Below are 16029 nucleotides of genomic sequence, written 5' to 3'. Positions count from 1 at the left end.
TCATCCTCCAATTCTTCACCCCTTTAAGCAGTGCCGTAACTAGGCATTTTAGCGCTGTATGCAAGAAACGGCATTGGCGCCCCCCTTATGTAAAATATGGGCAGTGCACATCGTATGCGCGCACACAAAAAATAGGGGCGTGGCTTCATGGGGAAGGGGTGTGGCCACAAAATAATACCAATTCATACTATGGTGCACAGTAGTCTCCATTATTCAAATTACGCCGCACAGTAGCGCCACTACACCAGGTAGAGCCCCTTTTACACATTACTGCAGACAGTCCCCCTTTTTACACATTACGGCAGACAGCATCCCCCTTTTTACACATTACGGCAGACAGCGTCCCCTTTTTACACATTACGGCAGACAGCGTCACCTTTTCACACATTACGGCAAACAGTGTCCCCTTTTTACACATTACGGCAGACAGCGTCCCCTTTTTACACATTACGGCAGACAGCGTCCCCTTTGTACACATTACGGCAGACAGCGTCCCCCTTTTTACACATTACGGCAGACAGCGCCCCCCTTTTTACACATTACGGCAGACAGTGCCCCCCTTTTTACACATTATGATAGTTAGATAGACAGACAGAAAGAAAGAAAGAATAGATTATACTTACTGGCTCCTCGGTGCAGGCAGTCAGGCAGATGATCAGAGCCGGCCCTAGGCATAGGCAAACTAGGCAATTGCCTAGGGCATCTGGTATGCCATGGGGCACAAGCAGCTTCTGCTGATTAAAATGATATGTGGCATGCCTATATTCTGTGTGTAGCATTTTGTATGCAGATACAGCCACAGTCGCACACAGTATATAGGCATGCCACATATCATTTTAATCAGCAGAAGCTGCTTGTGCATCCTAGCCACATAGCAATGCAAATAAGATGCATTTTTATAGAAAATAGGCACATGACGTTAGCAGAGCTGCCAGTTGACTCACGCCAGGAACTATGTGTGTCATTATGTGTATAAGGGCATTAATAATGTGTAACATTTGTGTAAGGGGCACTATGTGTGTCATTATGTGTATAAGGGCACTAATAATGTACGGCATATGTGTAAGGGAAATTATGTGTATAAGGGCATTAATAAGTGTTGGCATAATGTGTAAGGCGTATTATGTTTATAAGGACATTTTATAATGTGTGTCATATGTGTAAGGGGCATTACTGTGCGGTATTATGTGTAACAAATGCATTACCAATGTGTGGCATTATGTGTATAAGGTGCTCTACTGTGTGGCGTAACGTATAGAAAGGGCACTACTGTGTGGTCTAATGTGAATAAAGAGCAATATGGTGTGGTCTAATGTGAATAAGGGACACTATCATATGATAAATTGTGAATAAAGTTGCACTACTGTGAGGCATAACGTATAGAAAGGGCACTACTGTGTGGTCTAATGTGAATAAGGAGCAATATGGTGTGGTATAATGTGAATAAGGAGCAATATGGTGTGGTATAATGTGAATAAGGAGCAATATGGTGTGGTGTAATGTGTATAAGGAGCAATATGGTGTGGTATAATGTGAATAAGGAGCAATATGGTGTGGTGTAATGTGAATAAGGAGCAATATGGTGTGGTATAATGTGAATAAGGAGCAATATGGTGTGGTATAATGTGAATAAGGAGCAATATGGTGTGGTGTAATGTGAATAAGGAGCAATATGGTGTGGTATAATGTGAGTAAGGAGCAATATGGTGTGGTATAATGTGAATAAGGAGCAATATGGTGTGGTGTAATGTGAATAAGGAGCAATATGGTGTGGTATAATGTGAATAAGGAGCAATATGGTGTGGTGTAATGTGAATAAGGAGCAATATGATGTGGTGTAATGTGAATAAGGAGCAATATGGTGTGGTGTAATGTGAATAAGGGACACTATCGTATGATAAATTGTGAATAAAGTTGCACTACTGTGAGACATAATTAGAATTGGGGGTACTATTGTGTGGCCATGCCCGTTGCCAGCAAATACACATACCTTTTTTGGGCTGTGCGAATGTGCACACTGTTTTTATTTAAATTACAGGGGGTAGGAAAAAAAAAGGACTGCTATGGGTGGGGGTGATGGTGCTGGGAAAGGGGTGCAGGGTCAGAGGCGGAACTAGCGGTGGTGCTAGGGGGCACCAGCCAAAATCTTGCCTAGGGCATCATATTGGTTAGGGCCGGCTCTGCAGATGATGATCCTGATCAGGCAGGGAAGGAGGAGGAGGGAGGGAGACTCGGGACCGGTCCGCAGCAGCACAATGTAATGGGTGGAGGCGCTGCTGCAGCTGTCCTCTCCTTCCACATAGGCTGGCCGCCGCTGCTGTGATGAGGGAAGTGCATCCCAGCATTCACAGTGGTGGAGGACAGCCTATGTGGAAGGAGAGGGGCAGCTGCAGCAGCGCCTCCACCAATCACATTGCGCTGCTGCGGCTCCAGTCCCCCTCCCTACTCCTCCTTCTCCCCGTGGCTGTGTCCCTGCGCTCTCCTCCTCGGTGGCCCGCAGTGGCAGACGGCATGTAATGAGTCAGTTTGACTCATTACATGTCGCGCTGGCTTTGGGCCCCTTCACAGTGGCGGGCCCCAGTGCAAGGCACCGCTTGCACTGGTGGTAGTTCCACCACTGTAATGACAACAACAAGTCCCTTACAGTATTGCTGTGTTGTGCTGCATCAGACCAGTGGTAGTGTCCTGGCCATCAGTCATTCCAGTGACCAGGCAGTCACAGTGGTATACACTGCTGCTATATGTCCACTGCTGCCGTATAATAATAATAATAATAATAATAACAACAACAACAACAAGTCCCTTACAGTGTTGCTGTGTTGTGCTGCATCAGACCAGTGGTAGTGTCCTGGGCATCAGTCATTCCAGTGACCAGGCAGTCACAGTGGTATACGCAGCTGCTATATGTCCACTGCTGCCGTATTATAATAATAACAACAACAAGTCCCTTACAGTGTTGCTGTGTTGTGCTGCATCAGACCAGTGGTAGTGTCCTGGGCATCAGTCATTCCAGTAACCAGGCAGTCACAGTGGTATACGCTGCTGCTATATGTCCACTGCTGCTGTATTATAGTAATAATAATAATAATAATAATAACAACAACAACAAGTCCCTTTACAGTGTTGTTGTGTTGTGCTGCATCAGACCAGTGGTAGTGTCCTGGCCATCAGCCTTCAGTCATTCCTGTGCCACATATTGTGTTATATAACTCCAAAAAAATAATGGAGAACAAAAATTTGGAGGATCAAATAGGGAAATATCAAGAACCACTTCCTCCTAGTGCTGAAGCTGCTGCCACTAGCCATGACATAGACAATGAAATTCTATCAACGTCGTCTGCCAAGGCCGATGCCCAATGTGATAGTAGAGGGCATGTAAAATCCAAAAAGCCAAAGATCAGTAAAAAGACCCCAAAAAATTAATTTAAATGGTCTGAGGAGAAACGTAAACTTGCCAATATGCTGAAGCCCTGGCCTATGTTCATGACTAGTGGTTCAGCGTCACATGACGATGGAAGCCCTCATAACTGAGACCTTGACACTTATGTGCGTCCGGTATCCGCCATCAGTGCAGTGGAATTTAGACAATTGATGGAGGTATTGTGTCCCCGGTACCAAATCCCATCTAGATTCCGCAACACTTGGCAGGCGATACCGAGATTTTGCCATTTAATTCCAGTGATTTGGATGTATTATTCCAGTGATTTTGCCATTTAATTCCAGTGATTTGGACGTATAATTCCAGTGATTTGGACGTATAATTACAGTGATTTTGCGGTATTATTACAGTGATTTTGCAGTATTACTACAGTGATTTTGCAGTATAATTCCAGTGATTTTGCCATTTAATTCCAGTGATTTGGACATATAATTCCAGTGCTTTTGCTATTTAATTCCAGTTATTTTGCCATTTAATTCCAGTAATCCTGCTGTATAATTACAGTGGTACTGGCGTATAATTACAGTGATCCTGTCATATAATTACAGTGGTACTGGTGTATAAATCCAGTCCAGTGATACTGCCGTGTATATATATATACCCTGTTGCAAAGCAGATTACTGAGGCCATAACAACTATGCTGGTGTTAGACGTGCGTCCGGTATCCACCATTAGTGCAGTGGGACTGCAGTGCCAACCCTAGATGGTCTAGGTGTTTGTACCGCATGCTTAGCTTAGTCATACAGCTACCTCATTGCCCTCTTTTACTTCTTGGCATGATGTGCTGTTTGGGGACTATTTTTTCTAAAGTGCCATCCTGTCTGACACTTCTGTATATGTCCAGTGGTACTGCCGTTTAATTCTAGTGATTTGGACGTATAATTACAGTGAATTTGCGTTATAATTACAGTGATTTTGCAGTATAATTCCAGTGATTTTGCCATTTAATGCCAGTGATTTTGCCATTTAATTCCAGTGATTTTGATGTATAATTCCAATGATTTGGCCGTATAATTCCAGTGATTTGGACGTATAATTACAGTGATTTTGCCATTTAATTCCAGTGATTTGGACGTATAATTCCAGTGATTTGGACGTATAATTCCAGTGATTTTGACATTTAATTCCAGTGATTGTACCATTTAATTCCAGTGATTGTACCATTTAATTCCAGTGATTTGGACATATAATTCCAGTGATTTGGACGTATAATTCCAGTGGGAATTGTCTGTGTCGCTTGGCTTAGTCATACAGCTACCTCATTGCACCTCTTCAACATCTTTGCATGAGGTGCTGTTTGGGGCCTAGTTTTTGAAAAGTGCTATCCTGTCTGACACTGCAGTGCCACTCCTAGATGGGCCAGGTGTTTGTGACGCACACTTGTGTCGCTTGGCTTAGTCATACAGCAGCCTCGGTGCAGCTTTTTCTTCTTTGCATCATGTGCTGTTTGGGGTCTAGTTTTTGAATAGTGCCATCTTGTCTGCAACTGCAGTGCCACTCCTAGATGGGCCAGGTGTTTGTGCCGCCCTCTTGGGTCGCTTAGCTTAGTCATACAGCCACCTCGGTGCAATTTTTAGGCCTAAAAACAATATTGTGAGGTGTGAGGTGTTCAGAATAGACTGGAAATGAATGGAAACTAATGTTTTGAGGTTAATAATACCGCAGGAGCAAAATTATCTCCAAATCCTGTGATTTTAGCTGTTTCTATGTTTTTTTTCATTTGATTCAAGGGGTCCCCACTCCTCCAGGGTACCCCGGCCAGGGGTGACTAGTTGGGGGGGGGGGGGGGTAATGCTACGGCCACAGGGACCAGTATAAAAGTGTCCCCCGGCTGTGGCATTGTCTTCTCGGCTATTGGAGCCCGGTGCTGGTTTTAAAAATACGGGGGACCCCTATGTTTTTTGTCCTCCGTATTTTTTGAACCAGGGTTGGCCCAAGAGCCCGGTGCTGGTTGTCGAAATACGGAGGGACCACAGTCAATTTCCCCCTGGTATTTAAACAACCAGGACCGGCTCAAAGAGCCCGAGGCTAGTTATACATAGGAGGGGGGACACCACGCAATTTTTTTAAAATGATTTTTAGCACTTTCAGACCCTTTTACACAGATAAGCATGCACGGATCTCACTGATCCGTGCATGACTATCTGAACACGCCAGCAAAAAGCAGTTCTATTTGAAAGCTCCTTTTTTTTTAATTCTATGCTTTCCTGGCAGTGTTTGGCTATTTTCGGCAGTGATTGAGAATACAAATTCTTAGTAAATGACCGAGTTGTATAAAATAACAGCTGTTTTTGACCAATCGTCTATTCATTCGTATTTGTGAACTCTGCTGGGAAAAACAATACGAATAGCCTCAACACTGCCGAGATTTGGGTTTAGTAAATTCCCGTGATCACACTTAGAAGAAAAATACAAACTCAAATTAAATAGGGACCTTAGTAAATATACCCCCATGTGTAAAATAGCAACAACAAATGTGGATGCCCCTACACAAGTGCACATGGCCTCAGCATATGCTTATTCTCAGTTCTTATTCTGTACCTCCCTTCTAAGGGCCCTGGCCACTGATGACTGGCACTCTGCGGCCTTGTAAAACCTAGATCAATCAGCATTTTTATTGAGCAGTTCCCCAAAATCTCCACCAACCATAAAAACAGCATTCCATGTCAGCGGGTCAGATAGAGTGTGGGTTGGATAGACAGATACAGTGTTGGTTGGATACAGTGCAGGTTACAGACAGTGCAGGCTGGATGCAGGGTGGGTTGGATACAGTGTGGTTTGTATACAGTGTGGGTCAGATACAGTGTGGGTTGGATACAGTGTGAGTTGCATACAGTGTGGGTCATATACAGTATGGGTTGGATACAGTGTGGGTCGGATACAGTGTCGGTCAGATACAGTGTTGGTCGGATACAGTGCGGATTTGATACAGTGCAGGTTACAGACAGTGCATTTCAGATACAAAGTGGGTCGGATATAGTGTGGGCTGTATAGAATGTGGGTAGGATACAGTAGGGGTTGTACAAAGTGTGTGTAGGATACATTGTGGGTGGATACAGAGTGGGTTGGATACAGTACAGGTTAGATACAGCGCAGGTTACAGACAGTGAGGGTTGGATACAGTGTGAGTCAAATACAGTGTGGGTCAGATACAGCGTTGGTTCGATACAGTGCAGATTTGACTCCGTGCAGGTCGGACACAGTACAGGTTGGATACAGTGTGAGTTGGATATAGTGCAGGTCAGATACAGTGCAGGTTACAGACAGTGCAGGTTGGATACAGTGTGGGTCAGATACAGTGCAGGTCATATACAGTGTGAGTTGGATACAGTGCAGATCACATACGGTGTAGACTGGATATATTGTAGATTGGATAACGTGTGGGTCGGATACAGTACGGGTTGGATACAGGGCAGGTACGGATACAGTGCAGGTTACATACAGGCAGGTCAGATACAGTGTGACCACAAGGGTTGGGTATCTGCACACTCACTATATATTTTTCTGATAGAGTGAGTGTATGTGAATCATCACCATACAATCACTGTACGGAACCCCTTTTATTTTATCTTGGATAATGCTCAGTAACAAAAGGGGTGCTGTCAATTACAGTATATATGCAAAAGGATTGGGAGGAGAGTAAGAAGAAACTGTATAGTTGACGCACTAGAAAGAATTAATTAATCATAAAATGTAACCTTTATTAAATTTACATTAAAATATAGAATTTCATTGACCCAGACTACAGTGAAACATAAGAGTTAAAATCAAACAAACTGACATATATGTGAAACCTACACGATAGGAACTGGTGAATAAAGAAATTTAAAAAGCATGTCCTGCGTGTGTTTTCTATATATCACTTATAGGATTCTTATATCTATTCAGAAATCACCAATATTTAATCCATTATAGGTATGATTCTGTTTAGATAGTGGCTGTTACAGCAAATAGTGATAGTTAGCACTCTCCCGGCTGATAATTCCAGAGAGTCAATACTATCTTATATATATCGTCATTCACTCCACAAAAATAACCCCTGAGAAATTATCCCAGATATGGGGACTGCGAGTGTCAGTAGATATAAGTATGATAGAGAGTTAATTAGATAGTGTATGAGCCCCAATTGTAGCCAAAATACTTATATATAATATACTTCTAGATCAAGGTCAGCTGAAAAATGGGTATCAAGATCTCTGCCATAATCTTGGCACAAAAATATATTATCCCACATTTATTGTGGCACACATAGTTATCTGGGCATATATATGGGGAAAACAGGGAAATAATTTTCTTCACCCAAGGGATATGGCAGTCCCCACTTCGTGTGGATTATTTTAAGGGATATAGCAGTCCCAAATTTTAATCTCCAGTAATCCACGTACATTTCCAACCCAAATAGGTTCTAGACATTACGATTCAGATTTACTTAATGGATATAGCAATCCTCATATCGGTGAGGGTCTTTTAAGGGAATATAGCAATCCCAGATTACAATCTCTAATAACCCACATGTGATCTAAATAGGTTCTATGAACTGCAATATGTTACAATAACTTGAGTTCATTCTCTGTTTATTTTATTCAAAGATGTAAAACTATTATTCAAGGAGATAGCACTCCTAATCATAATGTACATCAACCCCATATATTGTGTCCCTTTAGGTTATTTAAATTTCACTGTGTGATTAAACATGCAGTACAGGATAGTGCCTGATGCATTAGATACCCCTTGGGGACTGGTAAAATATATGATCCCCACAATCCATATGTTATCATGGTATTTTGTATTCCATTAATTCATATAGCTGCCAATAAGTATTGCTTTGTAATAATGGCTACAATATAATATCCTTATATTACACTATTTCAGTGTTCAGTCATACAGCTATCATCTGTTTCCAAATGTTACCACATTGTTTGTTACAATATGGTATATTGAGTGTTACTACTAGCACTGTCCCATCGTTTCCTCAAGATGTCTCATTGTAACAGCTTAATGTAAGCATAGCTCAATTATTCCAGCTGACGTCTAAAGCATTTGAAATAAATCCTTCAAAATGATATGATTGAAATCACCAGCATATACTAATACTGGTAATCTATTAACATGTGTAAAGATCCACTTTACTGCTGTTCAATATCAGTAAGTATCATCTGCTATCAGCACATAGTAATTGAGACATCAGCTGCTGTCAGCATGTGATGTTACAGACATTTGATACAAATTGTTATCCGAGACACTTTGTTGCAGATTCTAGTATTAAGTATCTTATCCTCCTGCATTAGTGTCTATTTCTGGACAGCCTAGTATAACCTCTCTAATGATTAACTCCCATGGTGATATAAATATTAACACATTTGTTTTTTATATAACATTGTATATTAAGCACACGCAGGCACGCTGTGCCCTACACGCGTGTTTCACTGCACTAACAGGCAGCTTCGTCAGCCTGACGAAGCTGCCTGTTAGTGCAGTGAAACACGCGTGTAGGGCACAGCGTGCCTGAGTGTGCTTAATATACAATGTTATATAAAAAACAAATGTGTTAATATTTATATCACCATGGGAGTTAATCATTAGAGAGGTTATACTAGGCTGTCCAGAAATAGACACTAATGCACGAGGATAAGATACTTAATACTAGAATCTGCAACAAAGTGTCTCGGATAACAATTTGTAACAAATGTCTGTAACATCACATGCTGACAGCAGCTGATGTCTCAATTACTATGTGCTGATAGCAGATGATACTTACTGATATTGAACAGCAGTAAAGTGGATCTTTACACATGTTAATAGATTACCAGTATTAGTATATGCTGGTGATTTCAATCATATCATTTTGAAGGATTTATTTCAAATGCTTTAGACGTCAGCTGGAATAATTGAGCTATGCTTACATTAAGCTGTTACAATGAGACATCTTGAGGAAACGATGGGACAGTGCTAGTAGTAACACTCAATATACCATATTGTAACAAACAATGTGTAACATTTGGAAACAGATGATAGCTGTATGACTGAACACTGAAATAGTGTAATATAAGGATATTATATTGTAGCCATTATTACAAAGCAATACTTATTGGCAGCTATATGAATTAATGGAATACTAAATACCATAATAACATATGGATTGTGGGGATCATATATTTTACCAGTCCCCAAGGGGTATCTAATGCATCAGGCACTATCCTGTACTGCATGTTTAATCACACAGTGAAATTTATATAACCTAAAGGGACACAATATATGGGGTTGATGTACATTATGATTAGGAGTGCTATCTCCTTGAATAATAGTTTTACATCTTTGAATAAAATAAACAGAGAATGAACTCAAGTTATTGTAACATATTGCAGTTCATAGAACCTATTTAGGTCACATGTGGGTTATTAGAGATTGTAATCTGGGATTGCTATATTCCCTTAAAAGACCCACACAGATATGAGGATTGCTATATCCCTTAAGTAAATCTGAATCGTAATATCTAGAACCTATTTGGGTTGGAAATATACGTGGATTACTGGAGATTAAAATTTGGGACTGCTATATCCCTTAAAATAATCCACACGAAGTGGGGACTGCCATATCCCTTGGGTGAAGAAAATTCTTTCCCTGTTTTCCCTATATATATATTCCCAGATAACTATGTGTGCCACAATAAATGTGGGATAATATATTTTTGTGCCAAGATTATGTCAGAGATCTTGATACCCATTTTTCAGCTGACCTTGATCTAGAAGTATATTATATATAAGTATTTTGGCTACAATTGGGGCTCATACACTATCTAATTAACTCTCTATCATACTTATATCTACTGACACTCGCAGTCCCCATATCTGGGATAATTTCTCAGGGGTTATTTTTGTGGAGTGAATGACGATATATATAAGATAGTATTGACTCTCTGGAATTATCAGCCGGGAGAGTGCTAACTATCACTATTTGCTGTAACAGCCACTATCTAAACAGAATCACACCTATAATGGATTAAATATTGGTGATTTCTGAATAGATATAAGAATCCTATAAGTGATATATATATAACACACGTAGGACACACTTTTTAAATTTCTTTATTCACCAGTTCCTATCTTGTAGGTTTCACATATATGTCAGTTTGTTTGATTTTAACTCTTATGTTTCACTGTAGTCTGGGTCAATGAAATTCTATATTTTAATGTAAATTTAATAAAGGTTACATTTTATGATTAATTAATTCTTTCTAGTGCGTCAACTATACAGTTTCTTCTTACTCTCCTCCCAATCCTATCAGATACAGTGTGAGTTAGATACAGTGTGGGTTTCATACAGTGCAGGTCAGATACAGTTTAAGTTACAGACAGTGCAGGTTGGATACAGCGTGGGTCAGATACAGTGTAGGTTGGATACAGTGTGGGCCGGATAAAGTGTGGGACAGATAAAGTGCAGGTTAAGAGAGGGCAGGTCAGATACAGTGCAGGCTGGATACAGTGTAGGTTGGATACAGTGTGGGTCAGATACAGTGCAGATTCAATACAGTGCAGGTCGGGTACAGTGTGGGTTGGATACACCAATAGTGCACTTACTGTGACAGCAGGCAGGAGGGAGGCCCCTGATGGTAAATGCCCCCGGTGGTGCCTGTGAGGAGGAGGATGATGCCAATGGTATTGGCAATGCAGGTATGCAAGCAGTGACCTCTCTGCAGGTTGTAATCAGTTTGGTGGTGCCAGCGGTGTTCTCTGTGCAGGCAGGGGCAAACGCAGGATTTATAAGGGAGGGTTTCAGCGTGTGTGTATATAAATATTTATTGGGATCACGTACTCAACGCGCGCACATGTTTGTGTGTATGTGTATATATATATATATATATATATATATATATATATATATATATATTGCATACATTATTAATACTACACAAATAATATAACTCTTACATGGTTTAAGTGACTGTACCAAAGTCAGAATATTGAAATAGCTGCTGTTGTGAGGCTTTTGTAGAGAATATACTAAAATCACCACCAAAATGGCACTGCCCATACATTTATATGGACTACATGAAAATGGCCACCGCTGTTTTCCTCATTTAAGTAGTCTATAGAAATGTCCTATAGTGAGGTATATATAACGGGGGAAGTACAGTACCATTCAGTACTCCTTCCCACAGGTCCGACAATCGCGGCAAAATGCTGTCTAGTGGGCGTGGCCTAATTTTGTGGGCGGAGCTACGATTGTGGGCTTCGGGAGCACGGTTAGCACACACAAAAAAAATGTAGTCCATCGGGGGGTTTCAGGGTATTCGGAAACCTCGCCTGCTTGTGCCACTGGCAGGGGTACCGAAAGTGTCAGCAGTGCAGGGATGCCGGCGGTGTCCTCTGTGAGGGGGTGCTGGTGGTGTTATCAGCAGAAGGGTGCCAGAGGTGTCCTTAGTGCAGGGGTTTGGGTTGGACAGTATTTTTAATGCTGTGCCCACTGAACTCTATGGGCAAGCAGAAGCGTATCTAAGGCAGGGTGAGTGGGGCACGTGCCCTGGGTACCTTGGCAGGCCCAGCAGAGGGGGGTGCCGCCGCCGGCCAGGGTATCATTCCCTCCTGCCCCCAGAGCCGGATTTTTTTAAAAGGGCCCCCCGCCGGCCGCACACAGATCATACCGCCGATCTGCGGCGCTGCGCTCCTCCGGCGGCTCCCTATAGGTTGCCCTGGCAACCAAACAGCAGCAGCTCCAGTGCCGCATAGAATTTCAGGACCGCTGAGCGACGGCTCAGCTGTCCAATGGTGTAAAGGTGCAGCCTGCGGCTCAGTGATTGGCTGGGCACGCAGCCTGCAGGGAAGAAGAGTGTGGAGCCAGCGTGCGTGGAAGAGCAAGCTCTCTTGTGTTACAAGCAGCGTGCCAGCTGCTGAGAAAAAAGTGAGCTGGCTGTATTTTTTTTTTAATCATCATGCACTGTGGGGCACTGTGTATCTGGCACTGTGGGGCACTGTATCTGGCACTGTGGGGCAATGTGTATCTGGCACTGTGAGGCACTGTGTATCTGGCACTGTTGGGCAATTGTGTATCTGTCACTGTGGCTCTGACACTGGGGCAATATGTATCTGGCACTGTGGGGCACTGTATCTGTCACTGCGGATCTGACACTGTGGGGAAATATGTATCTGGCACCGTGGGGCACTGTGTATCTGGCACTGTGGGGCACTGTGTATCTGGCACTGTGGGGCAATTGTGTATATGGCACTTTGTAAAAAGGGGACTCTGCATGCGTACTGTGCAAAAATTGAATGAAGGTGTGCTGAGAGATGACACAAGGGGTAGGTGATAGTGTGCTGAGAGGTGACACAGGGGGTAGGTGATAGTCATGTTGGCATGCCCCATTTTCAGTGGCCACACCCCTTCTGGTGCGTGGCCATGCACATACTTCTTTTTGTGTGTGTTTTTTTTCTTCTTTTTTTTTTTTGGGGGGGGGGGGGCACTCTTCATCTTGCCCTGGGCTCCGAAAACCCTAGTTACGCCTCTGTGGGCAAGTGCTAAATGTCTAAGAGCTGGCAGACAGGAAGATCTGAGCTATGTCTTTGATCGCTTTGGATCTTCCATGTTCAGGTAGGTCCAGTTCTCAGGAAACCAAACCCGCTCATCTCTAGTCACGGGCTTAATTCAGTCCTGGATGCTGCTACAATAGCGGTAGCAGGCTGAAGTCCAGTGAGGTGTACACAAGCGCAGCAGCCTGACAATGCAGGTGTGTCCAGACCAATTGCGGGGCAGGCCGCGGCAGCTGTGTGACATCACAAGCAGCCAATGGGGCCAAAAACACGTTGGGTAGCCGCCTGCCTTCGCAGCTAAGCTGCGTAGGGAGCAGTGGTGTAAGTTCGTCACAGTCACCCGGAGGCAAGATAAATATTGGTGCCCCCCTATTTCCTATATTAAGATAAATATGTGTGTGTGTGTGTGTGTGTGTGTGTGTGTGTGTGTGTGTGTGTGTGTGTATGGAGTGTTCTGAAAAAAAATGATATACTGTATTTATACATTTAATTGTCTTTTATTTTAAATCACACATTTCTTAGCAGTCATACCCATGATTAGAACCCATGACCTGTTAAACTGACAGCAGACACTTTACTGATGGAGCTATTTACTCCTGTACGGGAAGCATGAGAATTCTAACTATATGAAGTTACGTGTAATTGTCAGAGAAGTATCTTCATATAGTTAAAATTCTCATGTTTCCTATACAGGAGCAAACAGCTTCATCAGTAAGGTGTCTGCTTCCAGTGTAATAGGTTGTGGTTTCTAATCCTGGGTATGACACTTGTAAAATGAGTATATTCCGTATAATAAAGAGGGTGTGATTTGTAAAGTGCAGGGACCAGTAAGGAAGTTGGCCACTGAAAAGACAGCAACAGCTATCAATTAACTTAATTCAATGGTGTCACAGAATGGGAGGAGAGGTGCCCCCCTTCAGAGCAGGAGCCCGGCGGCAGATGACTCCGTTGCCTCCCAGAGTTCTGCCTCTGAGTAGGGAGGGAGCTAACCGGCAGGTGTGGAAGCATCGCCTCCGTGTGATGCTTTTGCATGTTTGCGGGGGGGGGTTAGAACCCGTCATGTGGGTCGGACTAGCCCTGTTCTGTGAGTCCTCCCACATGTCAGAAATTTTGAGCGTAGATGTGCGGGTTTTTTTCCGCATATCTACGATCAGGTCTGAATTAGGCCCAATATTGTATGTGAAAATTGTCAAGAGCATAGCAAAGCAAGTGAACATCAAACAAGTTTCTATTTGGTAGTATTGAAAAGGCAGCGTGAAAAAGTTAGATGGAAACGACCCAAAGTAACAGTCAGCTATATGGAAAAATAGTATTTATGTGTGTGCGAGAAAGACAGAGAGAAAAAGGGAGAGACATGGGGGTATATTTACCGCAGGGACCAGTATAAAAGTGTCCCCCGGCTGTGGCATTATGTATCTGGCTAGTGGAGCCCGGTGCTGGTTTCAAAAATACGGGGGACCCCTACGCTTTTTGTCCCCCGTATTTTTGGAACCAGGACCAGGCGCAGAGCCCGGTGCTGGTTTATGAAATATGGAGGAACCCCTGTCATTTTTCCCCCCATATTTTTTCAACCAGGACCGGCTCAAAGAGCCCGAGGCTGGTTATGCTTAGGAGGGGGGACCCCACGCTATTTTTTTTTCTGTTTTTACACTAAACAGACCCTTTCCCATAGATAACCATGCACAGATCTCACTGATCCGTGCATGGTTATCCAAACTCGACTGGAAAAAGCAGGTCTATTTTTTTGCTGCTTTTTTTAACGAATCGAAAAAAAACAGACCCGCACTTGAGCACTCAGAGACTAACACCCAAATACGAATGAATAGTGAATGCCCGTATTGTATGAAATAACAGCCGCGTTTGACCGATGGTCTATTCTTTCGTATTTCTGAACTTTGCCAATCAAACCATTACAAATACACCAGACACTGCCGAGTTTTCTGCTTAGTGAATTCCCGGATTGGGACTTAGAAAAAAAAACACAAATCAGCAAAACTCGGATTTTTAGTAAATACTGGCCATGGAGAGAGATTAGACATAGAGAGAGACATAAGTATGTGTGTGTGAGAGAGAGAGATGTATGTGTGTGCAAGATAGTGCCGTTTCTAGCGGCAGGCGAGCCGTGCAACCGCACTTTGCAGGTCCTTGTTTCCCCGTCCTCCCCCTTCCCGAGTACTCCTGTTCGGGGGGCGGAGTTTCACGTCATTCCACGAAAATCCGCCCCCCGAACAGGAGTACCGATGACAGGAGGAGGGGGAGCCAAGCTGGAAGGAGGAGGCGGCCGGCGTGGGCCGAAGAGCGGGAAGATCCACTTCATACTGTATGTAAGTAGTCTCTCTCTTCCCCCCTCCATTTCCCTTCCACTCCCCCCACTTGACACTTGCCTGCCGTACTGTATAAAATATGGAGTCTTGCCTGCAATACTGTGTAAAATGGGGACACTTGCCTGCAATACTGTGTAAAATGGGGACACTTGCCTGCAATGCTGTGTAAAATGGGGACACTTGCCTGCAATATGGTGTAAAATGGGGACACGTACCTGCAATACTGTGTAAAATGGGGACATGTGCCTGCCGTACTGCGTAAAATGGAGACTCTTGCCTACCGTACTGTGTAAAATGGGGACTCTTGCCTGCCGTAATGTGTAAAATGGGGACACGTGCCTGCCGCAATGTGTAAAATGGGGACACGTGCCTGCCGTAATGTGTAAAATGGGGAATCTTGCCTGCCGTACTGTGTAAAATGGGGACTCTTGCCTGCCGTACTGTGTAAAATGAGGACACGTGCCTGCCGCAATGTGTAAAATGGGACACGTGCCTGCCACAATGTGTAAAATGGGGACACGTGCCTGCCGCAATGTGTAAAATGGGACACGTGCCTGCCGCAATGTGTAAAATGGGGACTCTTGCCTGCCGTACTGTGTAAAATGGGGTCTTTTTTTTCCTGTGGTGGCCATGATGATGAGATCAGATGAGGCCACGCCCATTTTAATGAGACCACACCCATTCTAATGAGGCCACACACCCTTGCCGGGGGAGCGCGTGTGCCTCCGCCGCGCGCATGCTT

This window comes from Pseudophryne corroboree, chromosome 4, assembly GCF_028390025.1.
Source record: "Pseudophryne corroboree isolate aPseCor3 chromosome 4, aPseCor3.hap2, whole genome shotgun sequence".
Lineage (NCBI taxonomy): Eukaryota > Metazoa > Chordata > Amphibia > Anura > Myobatrachidae > Pseudophryne > Pseudophryne corroboree.
The sequence above is the reverse complement of the archived record's forward strand: the minus strand, read 5'-3'. Positions refer to the sequence as shown.